This window comes from Engraulis encrasicolus, unplaced genomic scaffold (assembly GCF_034702125.1).
Source record: "Engraulis encrasicolus isolate BLACKSEA-1 unplaced genomic scaffold, IST_EnEncr_1.0 scaffold_39_np1212, whole genome shotgun sequence".
Lineage (NCBI taxonomy): Eukaryota > Metazoa > Chordata > Actinopteri > Clupeiformes > Engraulidae > Engraulis > Engraulis encrasicolus.
In genome coordinates this window covers 535,199-542,311 of record NW_026945698.1, presented here as the reverse complement: position 1 = coordinate 542,311, position 7,113 = coordinate 535,199, and the positions used below count along the sequence as shown (strand labels likewise).

The 7,113-nt window shown below is 40.6% G+C and overlaps 1 long non-coding RNA gene across 1 annotated transcript; it reads left to right on the top strand.

Moving 5' to 3' along the window:
• Positions 1 to 3,533: 3,533 nt before the first annotated feature.
• On the top strand, positions 3,534 to 6,787 carry LOC134443916 (uncharacterized). Its single transcript, XR_010033778.1, has 5 exons — positions 3,534 to 3,716; positions 5,174 to 5,263; positions 5,369 to 5,766; positions 6,217 to 6,294; positions 6,403 to 6,787. It is a non-coding gene; the product is annotated as an uncharacterized LOC134443916 (long non-coding RNA).
• Positions 6,788 to 7,113: the final 326 nt, after the last annotated feature.

Below are 7,113 nucleotides of genomic sequence, written 5' to 3'. Positions count from 1 at the left end.
TTATAACATCTAGATCAATATGATTTGACAAAATAAAGTGCTTCAATGCACGTTTTATGTCCTGTTGCACAACTGCAACAGTAAGGGCAACAGGTTTTTTTGTGTTCATTTTTAAGGCACACTCAAAAAATGTTTCTGGGTCCTGGTAAATATTAAGAAATATGTATACATACATTTAAGGAATATTATTATAAAATGGAAAAATGATTCATTGAAATCATATAAACACCATTTGAACTGTCCGCGTATGAACTTTTAAACAAATAATCTAAACAAATAATGTATGCACTTGAAAAAAGCTCATAATATTAACTGGCACATCACACTCCAGAACAGTAGGTGGCAGTAAGAAATGAATCGCCTATTGTTGAAACACATTTTAATTGACGGTATTTATCTTCTTCCTGCTGGCACCAAGTTGTTACCTTATTGGTACAGAAATATTTTACATAAATCAAAACTATATATGTGAAATTCATGCTGTAATTCAGGTGGGATAACAAACAAAAACAAAAAACCACCAAAGAGTAAAACCGGAAATGGAATTACGTCACTTCCTGTTCGTCAGTTGGTCTCCTGCTTTGAAATTGAGACAATCGTTTTCAGCCGGGTAAGTTTCACAATCCGTTTCAATCCTTGTCATCTTTGGCAATATGCTTGTATTAAGACACTATTACAGTCATTTGTGAAGTATACTACGCTATTGTGATGTTTTTGGCGTTTTTGTCTGTATGGAAAGTTAACTGATACGATTGTTAGATCATGTTGTGTGATCTGACAAGCTGTTTGTCTTGCATTCAAATATCCACTCTTAAACAGTAGGCTAGCTTATCTTGTGCAACATCTTTAGGAGTAAAAAAAGTTGCCTTAAGGTTTATCCAGTCTGAAGTGTAAATTACCAGCATAATTATTTTAAACATAGTTTAACACCTGCTGCTGTTTAGCTTAGCAGCTAGCTATTGCTCTCTAGCTTGCTATTGCCCTGTAATGCCCCACATGTTACTCAAAATATGTATCTTATTTTTTGTAATGGGCGTCACTATTGGCCAGTCCTGAATATCACCTTTGAAAAGCCATGTTTGCCGATATTGTGAGAAAAGGTTCACCTCTGTTTTTCAACTTGACAGATGGTTGCCCCCTGTGCGAGTGGAAGATGTGAGTTTGAAGACAGTCATTGTAAAAGGTAGGATTTATGTCCATGTTCAATTGTTTTACACTTTAGCCTCTGCTTGAACACTTTACTTACACCAAAGCAAAATGAGGATAAACATATGTTTTAGCCAATTAGCTGTCATTTTCATGTTGGCATGGTGTCAACAGTTATTTTGTATTGTATGAAACATGGATATGGTGAAAAATATTTGAATTAACTTTTAATTTCACGCTGTCTTAAGTGGCTGTAGTCACATTATTTACCAATATTTTTAAATGGTGACAATATTCCCCAGTCTAAAAAGTGGTGAAGATGTACCTGACTTGCTTGCCATAGACAACAAGAAGTGGTGTTTCATGCATGGTGTGGAGTTGCTTGAGGATGCAAAATCATTGGTAATCCAACAATATGCGTCAGTCAACATCTATGCAGTGACATAGGCTATTTGATATGGCAGATTATATTTGGTTGAGGCTAGGGGTGGAACGGTACACAAAATTCACGGTTCGGTTCATATCACGGTATCAAGGTCACGGTTTTCGGTTCTCTACGGTTCTTTTTTTTAGTTCATGATATATGGTGCACTGGGAATATTAAACCATATTTTTATATAACTGCAATTATAAAGTGATGATGCGCAAGTTGAATCAGCTGTCGTCAGCTGATGTGCGCTGTCTGAGCGTTTCAAATGCCCTCTTTCCTACATCCTACATATGGTTTGTATCTAATAAGGTGAAAATGGTGTGATTTTAATTGTGTATATGCCATATGCTAATGTGTTAATCAGAGAGACTGGATAAGATAGTCCAAGAATCTCTGTTTCAGATATTTTTCTGGGCAGTACATGAATTGCAGTTTGCCACGGACTGCATTTCACGGTTCGGTATGGTGTGTGAATTGTACGGTTTCGGTTTTCGGTGCGGTTTGTACCATCCCTAGTTGAGGCTACTCTACTCTCCTTGGCCCCTGGTCTCAACTTAGGTTTTACAGGAAGTCAGTCAATGCCATTGTGATGTTAGCCCTCATCTTATCTTGTAATTTCTGTTACATCAACTCCAGCACTCTAATTATGTGTTTTGTCATAGGTGCAAAAGGCTTGTCTAAGATAAGCTGGCAGTCTACACCGCATGGCCTGCGTTGCTGACATTGAGTGAAGTAAGTGTGGTGGTACATTATGTCATAACAGATAGTATTTAAGTGTTGATGTCTGTCCTGTAGGATGTCTTTGTGGCTTGACCACAGGCACTGCATGAAAAGAGGAATATGTGGATGAGTTTTGCACCTTAAACTGCCTCATACCTCAAGCCACAGCATTTGCGGCTCCCCCATGCCCCCCTCCCATCCCCTTCTTAGGAGAGCCTTTAATATGTAAATGCCAGTGATCAGGTCGGGAGCTGCTACAGTCAATTTCAAGTGGGGTGGGGTGGGGTGAGGTCAGGTGGGTGGGAGGGAGTGGGGGGTCGGCAGGCCTGTTTCTAGGATTTTGGGGTCCCTAGGCAACGGGATTGTTGGGGGCCCTAGGGCATTTTTTGGCCTTTTACTAAAATGTGTGTGTGTGTGTGTGTGTGTGTGTGTGTGTGTGTGTGTGTGTGTCTGTATGTATGTTTGTTCACGCTGCCCAGTGGTGTTTTTCAGAATCACTAACCATTAAACCAGAGGTAGTGAACCTATGTCTCGAGGGCCCTTGAGGCCGTTTTATCCGGCCCCTGATATCATTATAATGTTTTGCAACTTCACATGAAATAGGCCTATGACATATTTTGCAGGCCTAAAGGAATCTTAGAAATTACATTTCCAATGCAATTAAGTTAGGCCTATATTCAGGGGACCTAGAAAAGGTGGGGACTGTTTTAAATGTGTCTACCTTTAAAGGTGTCTATATGTCTATATAGGCCTAAAGGTGTCTATATATGCCTAAATTTCATGGGGAAATCCTGATTTGTGTTCATAGTACGGCCCCCGGAGGATTTTATGACCATGGTAGGAATTTGAAGTGGCCCTTCGAATGAAAAAGGTTCCCCACCCCTGCATTAAACCTTTCTTCTAGCCACAGCTCTGCTGTCAGTACATTTTATTATGATACTATAAGCTCAGAAATGAAGTTGATCGAACAATTCGATCGGTGCTATAAACATTTAAATGAACCGAATAGAAATCAGAATAGAAACATCTGAATGATCTTTCTTGGACATAGCCTACATTTTGAAGTGACCCTTTGAATTAAAAAGGTTCCTCACCCCTGCTTTTGAGGAAAAACATCAGTGTGCTTGGCCACTCTGGTTTTTAAATTATTCTGAACTAAAGCAAGGATTGTTCAAGGAAGTTCAAAACAGACTGTCTCTGGGTAAATTAGTTCTACACCAAGCCTTTAGGTGGCAGTACAACTAATTCGCACAATGCGAATTCCACACACAAGCCACAAAGAAGCCATCTACCGCGGTCAACAACACCGACCTATCTGAACAGAACCACGCGCTGTCTGTGTGGTTTCACTGTTACAAGTTTCTTGGCGACATGGGGGAAAGTTCCTCACATACCAACGGAAAATGGGCTTCACATACATGTAAGTAAATTTTACTCAACTGTGGTTTAAAGTTTCAGTACTCAAGAGCGATTGAATAGCTCCTCTGAACACAGATCCGCCATTGCTAAGTTGTAGCACAAGTCCCCTCAATGAATGTGACTACTCTTGTTGCTGCTGTACGCTAGTCAATTCTGATAACTTGCGAGCATCGTAATGAAAAAAATGCAGTAGTGAAACGGTGAATATGTTAAGTATACTTGTTGATGGTAAGTTGTTTGACATTGCTCGTTCTCAATTGCCTTTCCCCTGCCTAAAGATGATTCCCAGTTTGTCGCTCCCAGCGCGGTTTGATCCCCAGTCGGTTCGCTCCCACTAGCCAGACTATCGAGCCCACCGAGCTAGTTATCTTTTTGATGTTAGTTTTTTGTTACGTACCCTAAACCTAACCCTTACCTTAATCCTAAACCTAACCCTAAATTGCTTGTATGTGGTAGTGTATGATAATACGAGAAATGTAATCGGGTGGGATAGAACGCCTGGGATTGATAGGGTCACCTGGCACTACACGTCCGGGAGTGATCTTACATGGGAGTGACCATCTCCCAGCGCTTAAGATTGACAAAGGCTACCGTTAGCATGCTATTGCGTTAGCTCATCAACTAGTTGCTGGGCACTGCTCATTTTTCACGTCTGCCCGGCATTTCGCTGATGAACTAACGCTTGGACGTCTTGCCAATGTATTTTACAGCGGCAAAAATGCATCTAGGCGACGTTGGCAAGATTGGTGTGCCGTCTGGGTATGTTGGTTTTCAGTGCTGGGCAGTAGCGAAGCGACTAGTTTAATTACATTCCCTAGTAGCTTGGTCGTAGCGTCATTACTATGTATCGACTAACGTCCCTGTAGTTAGGAAATAAATAGTTTGGAAATCAATGTGAAATACCCTGGCATTTGCAACAGTAGGCAACCTGTCCTTAAAAAGTGTGGGCCCTCAAAACAGCACTTGTTGCACAAATAAGTGTTGCATAGAGCAGTCTTTCCCAACCAGGGGTACGTGTACCACTAGGGGTACGCGAGCACCCTGCAGGGGGTACTTGGAAAAATGAAAACATGTATGGAGCATAGTCACATTGGGATATAAAGCATGAGTCAGGGGGTACTTGTGGTATGAGAAAAGGCTTAGGGGGTACTTAAGACAAAAAAAGGTTGGGAAACACTGGCATAGAGCACGCCACCCCGAAATCAATGTGAAATACCCTGGCATTTGCAACAGTAGGCAGCATGTCCTTAAAACGTATGGGTCCTCAAAACAGCACTTGTTGCACAAATAAGTGTAGCTGGCCTCTTCAAGAAATTGAAATTATGCATGGTCACTTTTTCTTATTGTTTTCACGTGGAGGTTTACTGACATTGTATAAATAATGTAGGCTAGTTTATGTCCATGTATTATATTAGGACCCAAGGTTAATGGGTTATTCTGTTTACCATGTTTTCACAGGCTGCTGTCTCATAATATGGCGAAGACGAGTCACTTGAAGGCCTAACAGCTCTTATGAGGAGCAGTCTTGCCATAGAAGACTGAAAGAATGTAAGATTAACTTCTTTGTGACCAATATGACTTGCTCATTGATACATTAGCTATGTCAATATGAGATGCATGGCGAAGTATTTAATTTATTTGTCTCTCTTCTAGGAGCTGTAGAAACAACAGGGTGCCTGCTGCAGTATGACGAGGACGCCCTGATCATAGAAGGTCCAGTGTCTTGGCAGGGTGAAATGGCACTGATATCGGTATGTGGTGATATCAGTTAAAATTAATGAATTAATTCTCATATCTGAATAATGTGAACACTGGATTTACCACACACTCACACACACCCTAGTCCTAGATTATACAACCAAGGTTACTTTTACCACAGCTCTGGCACTGCATCAAATTTCTTTTCTTTTTTATAGAACTGGACAGGTCATTTATTCGTTCCCCTTGTTTTTTGCAGTGTCCTGCTGGATGCTGTGTCCTGCAATCCTGTGTGCTGTGCTACAGACGCGTGTGGAGGTCAACCCGAAATGGGCACAGTAGCGTGAAAGAGGGTAAGCTTAACCTATAGCCTACGTCAGGGTTGGGGAACCTTTCTCATTCGAATGGCCACTTCAAATTCATCCGAGGGGCCATAAAAGTCCTCCAAGGGCCGTACTATGAACACAAACCAGGATTTTCCCTTTCACTTTAGGCCTATATTGAAGGCAGCCACATTTAAACAAACGCCAACTTCTTCAGGTTCCCTGAATATAACTTAATTGTATTGCTAATGTATTTTCTAAGATTCCTTTACAAAATATGTCATATTTCATGTGAAGATGGAATTGCATTAAAATTATATCGGGGGCCGGATAAAACAGCCTCAAGGGTCGCAAACGGCCCTAGAGACATAGGTTCCCCACCCCTGTCCTACATTGTCAATATGACTTGTGCTACTTTATAGATAAGTTGTCAATGCTGTGCATTGCTATGTTTTGATTTTATTTTCTTACATCCTACAGATCCTGGCAGGGAGACGGTAGTGTCCTGCAGGATGGTGATGGGCAATCTTACAAGAGACCACAGAAAACTGATATAGTGTAAGATTATCCCTGTTGGGGCTCAATATGTCTTGCTTATTGATATATTTGCTATGTCAATATGAGGTGCATGACGAAGTATTGTTTATTTATTTGTTGTTTCTACAGCTCCCAGAAGTGAGACTGAGTGCCTGTTGCAGTATGACGAGGAAGCAGTGACCAGAGACCTTCAGTAGACCCTGCTGGCATGATTGGCGGCTGAAGAACATAATCAACAGCAATGTTTATAATATTGTACATACCTGTATAGTCTGCACTAAAATGCTGTACCTGTACTATTTTTCCTCTTACTTTCATATTTACTATGAATTGACAACTTTTACTCAAATCCATTTTTGTATGTGCCCTGACTAAAACTATCCTTAAACCTAACCTGTCAGAGGTGTAATAACAACCTGCTCTTAGCAATGTGGCAGCAGTCTACTTGGATGCAGCGGGGAACATAGAACCCTTTTTTTGAAAAAGCATTGTATGTTTCTGAGTTTTATGAATTGTGCCCTTCCCCAACCTAACCTGTCGTAGGGGCCTATGAAATCCGTTTTTTTTAATTATTATTATTTACATTTTTGAACTTATTCCCCCCCCCCCCCCCCCCCCCAAAAAAAAATAAAAAATAAAATACAAAAAAATCTTAGTTATTTAGTTCAAACTGGTGGGTGGACAGAGCCAACAACTCATGGTTGAATGGTAGGTAGAGAAAAGAAAAGTAAAATTACCTACTAGCTTTTTGTAATATCAGCCCTCAAAAATATTCCAGGTAATAAGTAATGTATTGTACATGCGCATATATTCTATTAAATACACGTGACGCACGCACCC